The sequence below is a fragment of the Aegilops tauschii genome, chromosome 5, assembly GCF_002575655.3.
Source record: "Aegilops tauschii subsp. strangulata cultivar AL8/78 chromosome 5, Aet v6.0, whole genome shotgun sequence".
Taxonomy (NCBI): domain Eukaryota; kingdom Viridiplantae; phylum Streptophyta; class Magnoliopsida; order Poales; family Poaceae; genus Aegilops; species Aegilops tauschii.
Genome location: NC_053039.3, coordinates 248,791,103 through 248,807,099, shown reverse-complemented (window position 1 = coordinate 248,807,099; position 15,997 = coordinate 248,791,103).

The following is a 15,997-nucleotide window of genomic DNA, read 5'->3' as shown; positions in this document are numbered from 1 at the left end:
GCATTACTTCCTTTACCATTGGATAACACGGTACTGTTCTCCAATATTTTGTCCGCATTCTAAAAGAGAAACAAGCAGACACATCACATGTTTACCATGTTGTATATGAAACTCATTTTGGTAAATGAGTTCAGTAGTAAAGTGGACAGGATAACAGCATGAAACAAACATATATCTATGTACCATGGTCACTTTATGGTCTATATCATTCTAGTTTTTGTTGCCAAATCAAGATAGAGACACAGTTCAAATAATATTTGTTCAAGACAAAGCAGAATAGACAGAATATAAGTGTGGGTAACTATAGAGCAATAACAACACTTGTAATGTGCATGACATGAGAACATAACTGTTTATTCAATTGAAACTGAAATCAACATAGAGCAGGTTACAACAGCAAACCAGTTAAAGAAACAGGTTTAAAACATACCTGTTGCGCCATTGGAGTTTCAATTCCATCCTTCAAATTTGAAAATAGTTGGTATGAGTAAATACAGTAATGCAAGAGCAAAGGAGTATGAACCATAGCTACAGAACCTGACCTGAGAACAAATCTTCTTCTCCTTTAAGCGTTGAGTTGGGATTCGGAGTGGTGGTCCTCGTGCTTTGGGCACTGCAGTTCCCTTACTAACTGCTCGTGTTTGGGTGCTCTGTGGTGGAGACGGTGCTGTGTCAACTGGAACTGGGTTACTATCTGCCGGGGTTGGGGTTAGAAGGGGTGTAGCTGGTTCTCTGTCCAACTGGGTAGGGGTACAATATGCGAGAGTCTGGGTTATGTGTGGTGGATCCGGTCCTTGGGCAAGTACAACCGTGGTTCTATCTGCATCAACTGGTAGCACTATCTTTTCTGAAGACCGTGTTGTTACTCCCTTAGATACTGCCATCACGCTCTCCAATTCAAATGGCTGATAAAGAAGAAAAGTAATTGAAAGTATAGACATTGTATGATAGACAGGTGCAATGGATAGTGGGGAATAAAAGAGGGCATGAAATAATTCATATTTATGTTGTCTAACCAAACAGGATAGCATGACACAATTTCACATATATGATGGCTAACTAAACAGGATAGCATGACACAATTTCACATTATGATGGCTAACTAAAAAAGATGGAAAGACATAGTTCAAAATATGAGACTATGTAAATAGGATGACATGACATAACTATATAATGTGTTTATTAAATAGGTTGGCATGCCATAATTCACATACATTCACGGATAGAATGCCATAATTCAAAATATGATGACTGTAAACACTAAACAGGATGAGATGATATAACTATATGATGTCTTTATTAAATGGGTTGCCATGCCATAATTCAGATAGATGATGTGTATGTACTATGTAAACATGATGGCATGATATAATTCAAATATATGATTTATATAGTAAGCAAGTAAGCAGATGTCAATCCATATATGATGTAAAAACTAAGCAATGCAAGACAACATGCATGACATGGGTAATATAACCCTGCCAAGTTTGAGCATAGACCTCAGGGGGGAAATAGGACTGGTCATCAGTCTCTGAATCCTCCTCTGAGGAGCTCTCTGTAACCAGCAAGATGTCTGCTTCAGCAGGTAGCATTGTCTGCTCTGAATACCTTGTTTTCACTCCAGATACTTCCATCACCGCTTCAAATGGCTGATGCAGAGGAAGAGTAGTTGAATATACAAACGTTGTCGACAAATGGAACACGTAATACAAAAAAATGATAGCATGATATAATTCACATACATGATGATTGGCTAAACAGCATGGCATTGCATAATTCACATATATAATGCCTTTGCAACAAGATAGCATTGTATAATTCACATATATAATGTCTTGCAACAAGATGGCAATGCATAATTCACATATATGGTAATTATACACTGTACAAGTGGCATTCACACAAAGCATGTCTAAACTAATCAAATGACATAGCAATGCGAGACACCATACGCACGATATGAGCAACATAACCCTGCCAAGTTAGAGCATACACCTCGGGGGGGGGGGGGAATAGGACTGGTCATCTGTCTCTGAATCCTCCTATGAGGAGCTATCCGTAACCAGCGAGATATGCGCTTCGTCAGATAGCATAGTCTGCTCTGAAGACCTTGTTTTCACTCCAGAATTTGCCATCATCGTGTCAAATGGCTGATGCACATGAAGAGCAGTTGAATGTATTAACATTGTTGACAAATGTTATATGTAACAAAAAAAGGATGGCCTGATATAATTTACATATAAGATGACTGGCTAAGCAGGATGGCATTGCAAAATTCACATATATGATGCCTGGCTAAACAAGATGGCGTTGCATAATTCACATAAACGATGAATAAACTAAACAGATGGCATTCGCACAAAGGATGTCTAAACTAAGCAGATGACATATTTGATGTATAAAGTAAGCAATGCAAGACACCATATGCATGATATAACCAACATCAGCATGCCAAGTTAGAGCGAAGACCTCAGGGGGTAAATAGGAGTTGTCTTCTCCTTCTGAATCCCCCTCAGAACAGATATCTTCCTCTCGATTACAATCCGAAATGCGTGGAGGGGGGCTGCCTTTGCGCCACCATGGAGCGACGTCTGCATGAAATTTTATTGCCACGCAAGGCTCGTCTCTTTTGCTCTACATGTTCAGTTCCGTTGTTTACAATAACTGTCATGCATAGGAATAAAACATAGTGATATTATGTAAGGAGTGCATGCAGAAATCCAGAGTGATGGTAGCAACCTGTGGATAGACCCAAAACCAATAATAGCAGGCAGATAATGGCTTCAGTTAAAAAATACAGATAATGGCTTCTTTACTGTTTGTTTCCCACCCAACATGAAACTCATAGTAGACACCGGAGATTAACCAGATAGTAGATAGATACTATTGATAGCGGCCCCGATATGTACCCCACAACCCTTCTTTACTGTTTGTTTCCCACCCAACATGAAACTCATAGTAGACACCGGAGATTAACCAGATAGTAGATAGATACTATTGATAGCGGCCCCGATATGTACCCCACAACCATTTAAAAACTCAAGTTTGACCATTAGTTTGGAGCTGACTCAGAGTCTAATCGGTGAACAGGATGATAAAGTAGCATTTAATATTAAGCAATGCATAACGTACGCAGACACAAAAGAGTGCGACCTCTCTTGCGGACCCGTGTAGTCCTCGAGGTCATCTGCTCGGTTGATGATGGTAATGCAGTTTTCATGGCTGCCAGCGGCGGGGAAGAAGATCTGAGGCGGCGAAAGACAGTCTGGAGGCCGGATCCCTGTTGTGCTGGACCCTTCTGTCATTGGAGCAGCTGAGCTGGGGTGGACGATGGCGCAGCAGGAGCGGGACAAACCACGCAAGGTTTTCTTTGACAACTATATGTAAGAGAAGTAATTCTGTAAGGGCTCGTTTGAATTGGAGGATTCCAACAATGCAGGGATAGGAAATAGATAGGAATAGGATAGGAATGCACGTGCAAAACAGAGAATTTAAAAACACAGGATTTCTGCCAATCTGGGTGTTTGATTCACAACAATTGGAAGATCACATGATGCAAAGAAGCATGGTGAGATTAAGTCAAACCACAAGAAAATGTACGGTTATAATGCTATTATGCTACTATCTCTTAGTCTTGTGCTTCATGAATAGGAATTTGAAAAGGAGGACAAGTGAAAATTAAAATTCCTACGTTTTTTCTTTCAAGGATACACTAAAGGAACAAATCCGTGTGCTCAGTGGACAATATATATAACATGTAGAGTAAAGAAGAGATGCAACAAGTGTACAACCTCTTTGGCGAAGCCATGTCGATCTCAGCGTGATTGGGTTGGACGGTGAGGATGCTCCGGCTGACTTTGCTGTCGGAGGAGGGGAAAAAGATCTTAGGCGTCTGGAGATGGAGCCCGAGGTACTGCTCCACTATGATGGAGGGTTTCGTCGTTGGAGCAGCTCCGGTGAGTTGTACGACGCCGAGGCTGAAGCAGGACAAGAGAGACAACGAACAACGTTAACCTGAGTGGAATTCTAATAGCATCTCCAATACATGACGTAAAATACATAACCACAAAGTGCTAGATGTAAAATACATCAGCCGCTCATCTCTGAACTTAACTGTCGAAACTGAACTTAACTGTCGAAACTGAACTTTGCTGTCGAAACTGAATTTTGCTGTCAAAACTGAACGCACTAGCAAGGTGAGGCTACACGCCGGTCGATTGACTTTTTCATCTCTGGTCATTAGATTTTGCAGCCGTTGGATACGAAATCAAGGGCCTGCGGTTCATCTTCAACCTCCACCCCCCTGAGCCGCCAGCCACCACCGGCCAAACAGCAGCCCCCCGCCGCCCGCGGCCGACGGTGCGCCGCCCCGCCCGCCCCGAAAACACTCCCCACTGTCGGTCCGCCGCTGCCCCGGCCATCCCTCTAGGCCCCCCGTGCCGAGCTTTTTCTCCGGTGATCCCCAAGACACCGCCCCGCCAACGCCCCGCCACCACCGGCGACCACCGCCCCCATCCTAAACCCTAAGATAGATAGTGGGGTACCTCACCGGCGAGCCCCCCTCCCTGCTGTGGCTGGTTCTTCCTTCACCCCGGCGAGCCCCCCCTCCACCCCTTGAAAATCGACTGACCCAAAAGTCGATTCAGTCAACTGAAGTGTAGCTAAATCGGAGCAGCATCGCAAGCAAGAGCAAGAGCGAGAGCAGCAGCGTGAGCAAGAGCGATAGCAAGAGCAGACCAGGCAGGGGACCGAGAGCAAGAGCAGAGCAGCAGCGCGAGCGATAGCTAAAGCAGCAGCAGCTCCTACTGATGTGGACGTCGCCACCGAGGGAGCGACGCCGTGGAGGAAGTGGCCGGCGACGCCGCCGTGGACGGAGCCGCGCCGTGTCGGCTCGGGACCGAGCGCCGGCAGCACCGTGAGATCGAATCAAGAAGAAAATGCGGCGATTAGTGTACAACCTCTTTGGCGCGATTAGGCCACAGCTTCATCCGAGGAAACGGTGATGATGATGCTCTTCTGGTGGTGCAGGTGAAGACGGCGGTGTGGGAATGGAGGTGGCGCGAAAGACGAGGGGAACATCGGGGCAGCTCCTTGGAGGTGGAGGACAGGGTGGCTGAACCGGCGGGACGATGAGATCGACGACGGATCCTCATCCGGTACGGTGGATGAGGGACGTCGAGGTGTTGCTGTGGACGACGTCGTCGGGGAAGAGGCTCCGGCTGGGTGGCGGACGGAGCAGGGTGTGGGGTTTCGTCGCGGGTTTTCGCGGCCTCGGTGTACGAATGGGTGGGCGGATGGGATGGCAGTGGGGAACCATGGCTTAGAGATGCGCTTGTCCAAAATGTGGGGTAAGTTACAAAAGTACCCCCACCGATTTGAGGCGGTTCTTTCGGTTCAGGGGTACCACGGGCATTTTGCGTGTCGGGATTTCACAGGAGGTGGGAGTTTTCGCGCACGTTGTAATTTCGGAATAGCAAGGCGCGGGTTGAGATGGAGGGAGTTGTCGGAGCACAACGAGACAAAGATATATCTTAAATATTTCGGGCTAACAAGGCGCGGGTTGAAATTTCCGGACAAGCCTAACGTGTACTGTACCAAATCAATGCGCACTACAAATGTCATTCAAAACTTTGAATTCATGTTATGTTCAATTAAAATATTTCGCTACATGTATAATGCATGCAACCTACTACTCAAATGAACGTTTTAGTGCATTCCAAACGTATATACTACCGCTTCAATATGAACTAAATTTGAATTCGTTTCTCTATTTAAATAAGATCTATAGTAATGATTGTTGTGAAGTCAAAGCATTTGAATTCGTTTCTCTGTTTTAGTAAGATCTACAATCATCATTATTGTCAAGTTAAACCATCGTTTGTGTATTATCTTCACAGCACACCACATGATTAGTCTCAAGTTACATATGAACTGTGTCTACTACATGAACTCGAACTAGATTTTTTGAATCCACTTTATTTTGATTTCAAATCACATTACATTTCTAGCTCTAGCTAGATGTTCATAATCTAAATTGTCTCATATGTATAATGTGTTTATCACATTATGTATGGTGCCCCGCCCCCTACGCCTACAAGTATTTAGATGTGAGTTGCAAACACCACACATTACCACAAATTCAAATAAAATGTGAGAATGTTCGATATATAGTATTGTTTAGATTGTTCAATATTTAGTTGTAAGCTGCAAACGCCACACATTATCACAAATTCAAATAAAATGTGAGATTGTTTGATGTATAGTATGGTTTAGATTGTTCGGCATTTAGCTGTGAGTTGCAAACGCCATGCATTATCACATTATGGTATAACATGTGCACAACACGTGTATCACCGCTATATTCATGCATGCAATGTTTAAAACACTATGATCTCCTATTCAAATATATGAATCCGCTTTCATATCAAATTATGATCTTTGTTAGTCTCTTACACCCACACAATCCTCTAACCTTTGTAGCTACCACTAACTTTCTCTCGTGCATGCACACGCCCTCCTCGCCCTCCCCCTCCCTCGGCATTCTATCCACCGGGCACATTCATTTTTTTCTTTAGGTCATTCTCCCAGAGTCTCCACAACTCCTTTCCGACACACACCGATCGATAAACCTCTCCAGTGATGCCTGCCTACAACATACACACACACCTTCAATCTCCTCCTTTATGTGTCCTTGCCTCGTGTCTCTCATACGGTTAGACACACGTGTAAACTCTCGCCCCTCTTTTCATCGATCTCACAACCGCACACTCCTCCCCCTATCTAGCTAGTAGTTGGGCCTCTCGCACCACCTCCTAGCTCCATTCTCTCTGTCGATCCGTCTCGCTGGGCCTTATTTGCCTCTAACAAATGGACGTACACCGACCGATCTCTCGCTATACATATAGCTATCTAGGTCCTTATATCTCGTTTTTACCCACACGTCAATCGATCTACCTCATTAGTTGTGTCTCTCCCTTCCTCCGACAAACAACAATTGATCTACCGATCTAGTTAGGTTTGGTTACCAAACACATGGTTCCCCTTCATCATCCATGGATGCGTCCCGACAAATCTATCACGCATAGGCACACACAGAAACACATCCCCACTCTTATTGATAACATTGCAGTTCCACCCTCAGTTTGTCTAGTAGGCCTCTCCCACCATCTTCGAGAAGCAACTCCATCACCCATCCAGCACTCTACCCCTCTCCCTCCCTCTCCCTCCCTCTCTCTCTCTCTCCTCTCTCTCTCTGTCCCATCATATTTCCCGTCCTTCAGTTATGTATGGATGTCGACCGATCTCCCTCAAGACATAGCTGGGTCTCTCCTTCTCAACACATATACGAGTCGTTCTACCTCTATAGTTAGGCCTCTGCCTACCCCTCCCCCCACCCCCTCCCCCCACACACACCGATACATCGAGCGCTCTAGTCATGTCTCCCTGCCACACACAAACTTGACATGTGCCCTCTAACGTTCCGGTAGGCCAGTCGCCCTATATCTTTGACTTGCACACACACACAATTTCGATTGCTCTATTCATCGATCTCGCACCCACCCACTTGATCCTCTCTTCGACTCTATCGATAGCTATGACCCCTCCCTCTCTTCTCGTGGATTGCCCGACCCTCTATGTATGATATGGATAGGCCTCCATTTCACACACATTGCATGCAGAATTTTGTTTGAGATGTCATCGACACATATTCCCACAAATAATTCACGAAATCAACCCCCCACCCCACCCCCACCCCAAAACAAAAAACACTCACGAACGCGGTTTGTATCTCTCACACACACCCACGTAGGTGGGGGACGTGCACGAAGAGAAGAGGTGCATGCACGGCGCACGTACTCCCGTCTCTTTCCCAACCACACCCGCGCGGGTACATGGTGGAGCTCATTTCTGTACGAAAAAGGCAGCCCATGTGGTAATTTGGCACGTGTACTAGTTGTCCACTTGGTGGAGGGAGGATCGTCAACCACGGGTGAACAAACAAATTGCGACTTGACGTGTTATGTTAAAAAAAGAGGCAAACCATGTGGGGCCTACCTTAGAGGCAAGGCTCTATACACTGGAGTACTTTTGATGTGTCCCGTCAACTCGCAGAATGAGGAGAAGCTTGCTTAGTACGCCGTCTCCCCCGCCCACGGGCGCGGTGGCTCGCAGGATGAGGTGAAGCTTGCTCCGCCTTACGCCCGCTCCCTCACCCATGCGCGCGGTGGCTCGCAGGACGAGGAGAAAAATTTACTACTCCCTCCGTTTACTCCTCATCCCTACTACCTTGGTTATAGAGATTATATCATATTGTTTGGAATATATATGTCCTTTAGTAGATTTCAATATGAACTACTAGTACATACTCCAAACACTGATGTATATAGACGTATTTTAGAGTGTAGATTCACTCATTTTGCTCCGTATGTAGCACTCTCCCTCGCCCCTCGACCCTCGCCCACGTGGTGGACGTGCAGCAATTCATTCGGTCTCATATAGCCAGAACGATATATACTGCACTACCATTATTGCTCGACTTCCCGAAGAGGCGAAGAGCCAATCGCAAGGTTAATATTTTGGAGATGCCAAGCGCAAGGTTATAGGAGAACGAGTAGTAGGTGCCGCGTCATTTATAAATAAAGTTTTTTTTTCTTCAGTGGCACGTACGCAATATGATAGGTTCATATGGAGAGAAAAGGAAACCGCTCCACTATATACATAGTCAGGACGGGCCAGCCTACACGGTTGCTTGCTGGGGTTGCTCTCTTCACACTCTCTCGCACAAAACGACTGTGGCCACATATCTAACATCCCGGCGGATCACGTCCGCTTGGGGAAGGGGTGGATGCTTAGTGTAGATGCGGTGGCCGTCACCGACGGCGAAAAACCCACTGTCGACACGTCCCGATCAGGGGTCCCCGCCGTTCTCTCTCACAAAGCCGGTGAGGTTGCCTTCGTCCCTTGCTCACTGCCGCGACGTGGGCAGTTGCCGCCTCCCGCCGCCCTCCTCAAGGTTGAGCTACGTCCCTCAGGTACAACTCCCTTTACAGCTGGCTTGCACCACTGCTCCACCTGCCCACATCACTCCCCGTGGATATTTCTCTACTTCTTTGCCCCACACATACCTCTACTGGCTTCTACGTACTGTATTTGTGATGAGTTTATGTCTCATCAATTAGTCCCAGTAATCTTATTCTAATCACGCATCTTCAATTTCTTTGCCACAGGGATGCTCATCTCGATTTTGGTGAAACTGCACAAAATGATCCGATGGTCAAAAGGTTGCAAACTTCATTTATTAGGAAGCTCGAACGTTGCCAGCAAATTGAAGCCTGGTCAGGGTTCACGGTTCAAGGGCTAGGGACTGCATGGATTGTTGTTTTCTTTAGCTGCCTCTGTTCCAAAATAAGTGTCAACTTTAGTAGTAGTACAACTTTGTACTAAAGTTTGCACAAAGTTGAGACACTTATTTTGGAACGGAGGGAGTACATATTTGCTATGATCTGTCAATCATTGAGATGCAATAGCATGCATGTTAGTCTCCTTTGTATTTGATGAAATGTTGCAACGGGCAACCTTGGACGCAAGATACATGTAACAGAAGCTGGAAGCTTCATAGCATTGTACAAATTTATCTCGCTAATAAATTACAGTACGTACTATACTAGTACTTCCTCCGTTCCTAAATATAAGTCTTTGTAGAGATTTCACCATGAACGACATGCGGATGTATATAGATGCATTTTAAGTGTAGATTCATTCATTTTGTTCCGTATGTAGTGGAATCTCTACAAAGACTTGTCTACTAGTAATAGCTAGCCCCCACTACTAGGTATTCTCTATCCTCTCCTTGAGCCACATCATCAAAATTGATGTAGCCGTTAGATGAAGTAAATCAGTCCATAATAGCCGTCTGATCTAGACGTTGAGAGGCTCCGCACTAAGCCACATGCAAGCATGCAGAAATACCGTGGCACATGCATGTGAGTGGGTTTTAAATCACATCAACATGTCTGCATGCAAGCATGCACCGGTAGCATGCATGTAAGTGAGCTTTTAAGTCCCATTAACATGTCAAAAAGAAAAATATAATCCCATTATGCAGTAGGAGTTGGCTGATCTTTTTTCCTTACGTGGGATGATCTAAATGATGATGGGAGTTTATTAGTTTGGCTACCACATTTGTCATGCGGTTATAGAGTTTTTTTAGTTTTATGAAATCGATAATTTTGCGCAGAGAGATATACCGCTGTTCCGCGGCAACGCGCGGGGACTCATCTAGTAATATTTAGGAACAGAGGGAGTACTATGTAAAGAGTTAGGTGTCGCACGGTGATAGTGTGAGGTGGGCCATGTAATCACTGAGCCTGCATGTTTTTACTGCTCTTGCACGCCTCCGCTGTAAGAATGGAGAAAATTGTAATCTAGTAGTAGTACCTCCTTTCACCGAAAGCGTGGGACATCCAGCAGTCCTACCACCTCAGTAATAAAGACCAATGAGCCGTCAAATCACATAGACCCAGCAGTAAGTTGGACGGACGAAGCAACCATAACTCTTGCGCCAGTGAGAGGTCGCGTCCGCTGTGCCCGGGCATGAATGCGGCACCGATTCTTTGGAGCGGCGCTGACCGTTTCGGGCGGGAAGCGCGCGCGAGCGATGGAGGGGCTTTGGGTGGGCCAGGCTGGTCAGGAGCGGGCGTGGCAGCTGTCCGCATGTCCCTACCGGACACGCCCGGAAATGAGAGGCACCGACTCTCGCGGCTAAAATCGTACACTACACAACATCTCTCTGTAGGAGTAGGTCGATCTGTCGCTCTCTCTAACACACACATGCTGTTAAACACACATAGACACACACACACACGCACGCACCTTGGTCCCGTTGCACCTTCTAACATGACTTATTACACCTAGACGGAGGGAGTAGTAAGTATACGAAATAAGGTGGCACACTGACTTAAGTCGAATACAAGTGCCCAAAATTTGTGTGCATGTTATAATAAGGATTCAGTTAAAATAGTACGTGAGCGAACAGAGGGATCAATTGGACAGTGTTCCCGAGCAGTAGCGAGATGTGTGAGGTAAGATACACCGCTGGGGCTTTTAATTTTTCTTATTAATTTGTTTGTTTCACCCTCTGACTGGTGGGACCCAACGTACTATGTGGAGAGAGGTAAGGTGACTAAGACTGCATCATTTCTGCACCACTGTGGATAGTCTTACCACCAAAGCCACATGACATGATTATGATTGAAATCCCAATGACTCCCACACACACAAAAAAACACAGCATGCTTGTCACACGAATGCAGGAATGTATAAAAGGTTATTTCCCTCTCGTTGAACATAACGGGAGGGTTGTGTAGCTGGTTAGCCTGTTCGCTCATCAAACTTGAGGTCTCAGGTTCGATAACTACACTTGAGCATAATTTGTGCCAGGAGGATTCTTTGACTGGTCAAAATGTTTTCTAGGGTTTGCACGCTTCACTCTCTCTCCAGTATATATATACACGCTGGAGCCTCAGCGCTTGTAGTTGCTCTCTTCACACTCTCTCGCCCTCTCCCGCTGGAGCCTCAGCGCTTGTACTTGCTCTCTTCGCACTCTCTCGCCCTCTCCAGATCTAAACAAGACTTCGTTGGCCTCTCTCTCCCCTCACTGCTGCTCAAAGAGCCGGCAGGATCCGTCCACCGGGAAGGGAAGGAGGCTTAACACTGTCGCCGTCGGCGAGGAACTACCGGCGCAGCTGTTCACTTTCCACCTAGCGGCGGCGTGGGAGGGCCTCCGACCCCTTCTTCTTCGCCGCCGTCCTATCGCCCACCGAACCACGCCCCAAGAACCTTAAGGTATAATTTACTTACTCCACATGCATTGCTCTAGCTGCATGTAAACCATGAATCCTGGACGTGGTTCAAAGAGGAAAGGAGTGGGGGAAAGTAGTGGGAAAAGTTGTATATAGCATGAATCTAGGACGTGGTTCAAAGAGGAAATGAAGGGGGAAAGTTGTATAGCATGAATCTAGGATGTGGTTCAAAGAGGAAAGGAATGGGGGAAAGTAGTGGGGAAAGTTGTATCGCATAAATCTAGGACGTGGTTCAAAGAGGAAAGGAAGGGGCGGAAGTACTAGCTGAAAAAGGAAAGGAAGGGACAAGGCTGTAGAGTTTGAGCAGGACTAGATTTGCTGTGCTCACATAGGGAAAGGTGTCTAAAAATAACAAAACTGGGACCAACACAAATATGCTCCTTGGTTGTTTGTTCTTTGTTGCAACAGACTGTGCATGACCACAGTACATCGGTAGATGCACATGGTGCTGGTGCGTCCACTGTCCCGTGCAACTCATTAGCTGTTGTTAATCTAAGGCCCTGTTTGGTTAAAAACTCCCTAGTCCCTACCTGCTTGGTTCCAGGGACTAAACATGGACTAGAGGTTATTAAATGACATGCTAAAAGACCATGTTACCGCTAGTAATGAACTAATAGAGACAAGGTGCGATGCGTGGCAGGGGCAACTGTTGGAAAAAGTCCCAAAAAGACTCCCTCGGGGTCTTCTTTCTTTAGTCCCAAATGCCCACTTTTAGTCCCTAAAAGTCCCTCCTGTTTGGTTTAGATGGGACTGACACGGAGTTTTTTTAGTCCCTACACCAAAATGTCCCTGTAAACAAACACCCTCTAATAATGCCGCTGGAAAATTGATGCAATGCCACAGTTAAAAGCAAATTACATGTTTAACGAATTTTATTGTTAATATAATCTCTATGTTAATATTAATCAATGCCACCGTTTGAGAAATGCTACTATCTTGCTTTCTTTCCCATTTAGATAAGGTAGATGCTTCTTTTTGTTGGCTTCTGTGTCATCCACCGTTATTGACCACTAATTGTTTCCTTTGCACCTCTGTGTAAACAGGGTTATCTACTTCACCTCGTTGCCATTGTGACCTTTTGTTGCACTACACAAAACACTTTTGTTTTAAGAGTGTTTTGTGCAGTTCAACCAAAATGTCACACCGACAACGTTGCTTGATTGCTTGATCTTAGTGGAACTGCACAAGAGGAGATCTTACTTCCTATCCGTTAAGGCGAATTTGGTTCAGATCTTCTTCTTGTGAGTTGTTTGAATTCCGCATCATGAGAGGTCAGTACTAGCCTTCTTTCACATGATTCTGCAGTGTGCTTTCATATGTTGTGCTACTTGTATGATAATGTTGCTTGATTTTAGTGAACTGCACAAATGGAGACAAGACTTCCAATCTGTATGTGCACCGTAATATCCCATTGAGGTAAGATAAGGATATTTCACAACTGCTGGCCTGTATTTTGCCACTTTCATCAGAAAATTAAGTTTAGTACTATACTTGTGCTCCCTAATTGACATGCCAAATCTTACATTGAAGGCGAAGCTTGTCTGTTATTGAACCAAGTGATGAAGGGGAAGAACAAGCGGAAGAAAAATAAAAATCAACTCGCGGTGCTGTAATGAAGCACTGGAACTGTGATGACACAAGTAATGATATAGTTTTGCATCTTAATTTATTGCTATGGCTGGAATGAGCAATTGTTTTGCCACTAATTTGATGCCACTCTTAATGTAATATGTAATTATCTCTACTTGTGCAAACAGGGGTCTTCTTTGAAGATACCATATATTTTAGTGGAACTGCACAAGAAGATGTTGGAAACATTAAAATAATCGAGGAGTATATAGTAAGCATGGCCACCACCGTAGATAGCAACAGATGGTTCCGGAGAAGTGCTTCATCTGTATGCTCTACACAATAAGCCTCCTGACAAAGGTTGGTACTCGCCCACTGATTTCATCCATATGATTGAGCTTTGTCATCTCTATTGGTGTTGTGCTACTGTTTAGATACTGTCATGAAAAAGTGGTATTGTCCTTGAGAAGTACTTCATCTGTGTTGTTTTAAATATTTCCTTTCCTTTTTTTCAAGCAACAGGGATGCTAGCATTTAGAAGTCCTCTTGTCTTTGCACAATAGGATCATCTTCCTGTGAAGAAGAATATGGAGTACGTGAAGTGACTAGTTCCGATTATGCCAGGATGAAGAAGCCCTGTCTATCTTCTCATCAGAAGGAGCAGTTGAAGGATGGTTACATTACTCCCCACAAGACCAAACTAACTTCAGCTCAGAAGGACTAACAGATCTCCATTTTTTTGCTGTGATGCGCGAGTACAATGTTGTTCTAGGATTCTTTCTGGTGAGTTCCATTTTTCTAAAAGTGTGCTCTACATGGACCATGTATGTGCCTGTTGAAACTGTCAATTCATAGTACAGTTTGCTTTATACTAATCACTTTTTTGTATTTGTGCAAACAGGGGTGCTCAACTTGATTTCAATGGGAACTGCACAAAATGTTCATGAATACATCGAATCATTCATTTCCACCACAAGAAAGGAGGTGCCGATAAGTTCAAGGCGTTGCAACATATAAGGGCGAAATCATAGAAGCTACGCGCGAATTCGGTTGATTTTGGTGGAACTGCACAAAAAGAACAGATGGTTTATTTAGCATGAGGTGCCATGTCAATGTCCGAACTGATGGCAAACCCTGCCCATTCCACAATCGTAGGCATTTGATAGTTTGGAATGGGACAACCTTGTCAAATTTTGCTCATTGATTTTAGCAAGACATGCGTTTGATATTTTCGAATGGGACGCCCTTTGCTGTCAGCAGCGTCGATCAATTTTTTCTTTATTCTTTAGTTGTGAAGTAAATATTGCCTCTGACATGTGAGTCGCTGAGATGCATAATCATCGATTGTTTTGAATGTTCTCTATGAATTGCCAGGCCTGTGTGTTTGATTGCAATGTACAGAAACGCTAAAAAGCTGCTCAAACTCTTTGTACTCCTTCTGTTCCTTTTTACTTCGCACATTGTGAAAGTGCATACTTTTTTTTGTATAAGATCGGTCAAAGTAGAGATACTTTGACTGCAGACAAAACTTGTATGTAGACTAGAAAGGACCGGAGGGAGTACATGTGAAACTGCTGCAAATGAGGTGATCACCCTGGGAATAATGCTAGTACGTATTGTTTTGCATGTTCATCCAATGCCAGTGATACAGGAATTCGAACTAATCGAAATAAATTCATTCATACACGGTCGGATTTCATATAAACATGCCGGATTTCATTACATTTCATACATTCTTCAACTAAAAAGGGGTGCGCTGGAGGTATAATTAATTAACCGAAGCTACCCACCCGTGTCCCGCTGAGCCGAACAGAAGCTTCAGTGACTTAACTGCAGGTGCAGTTGCGTAACTGACATGTGGCCTATTGGGCCCACGTGTCAGTCAGCCAACTGCACCAGCAGTTAAGTAGAAGCAGCGTTCTTCTCCAGCGCAACTCTCCGACTCCACGTCGCCGCCAAGAAGCTAATCGGCCGTCAATGGTCAACCCGCCTAGCTTGGAGGGTAGCAGCGGTGGCCTTACTTGGACCCGAGCGGCGGCGACCTACCGTGTTCTACTCTTCCTCGTTTTCTGTGTGGCGCGGCCTCGTTGGCAGCGGGGTGGGGCCTCGGTGGAGCTGGCGATGTCCTCTGTCTCGTTGCCAGCAGGCGGCGCCTCAGCGGAGCGGTGGAAATCCTCCCCCACGTTGCCGGCAGGGTGGGGCCTCGGCTGAGCCGGCGATGTCCTCTGCCTCGTTGTTGGCGGGGCGGGGCCTCGGCGAAGCCGGCGGTGTCCTCTGCCTCGTTGTTGGCGCCGCGGGGCCTCGGCGGAGCAGGGCCTCGTCGACGCCAGCGGAGCGGGGACTCGTCGGAGCCGGCATTGTCCTCTGCCTTGTCCTCGGTCTCGCCAAACAGCGCCTCGCCCGCTTCATCGCCCTCTTTGCTAGCCTCTTTGTAGGCGGCCGCAGCCTCCGCCACCCGCATGCGGTACCGCCAACGCTCGAGGCGGCCCTTGCGGGCGGAGCGGTATGAGTCGAGCAGCGCCTCCTGCTCCGCCCGCTCCGTGGCGATCTGCTCCTCCGCCTGCAGG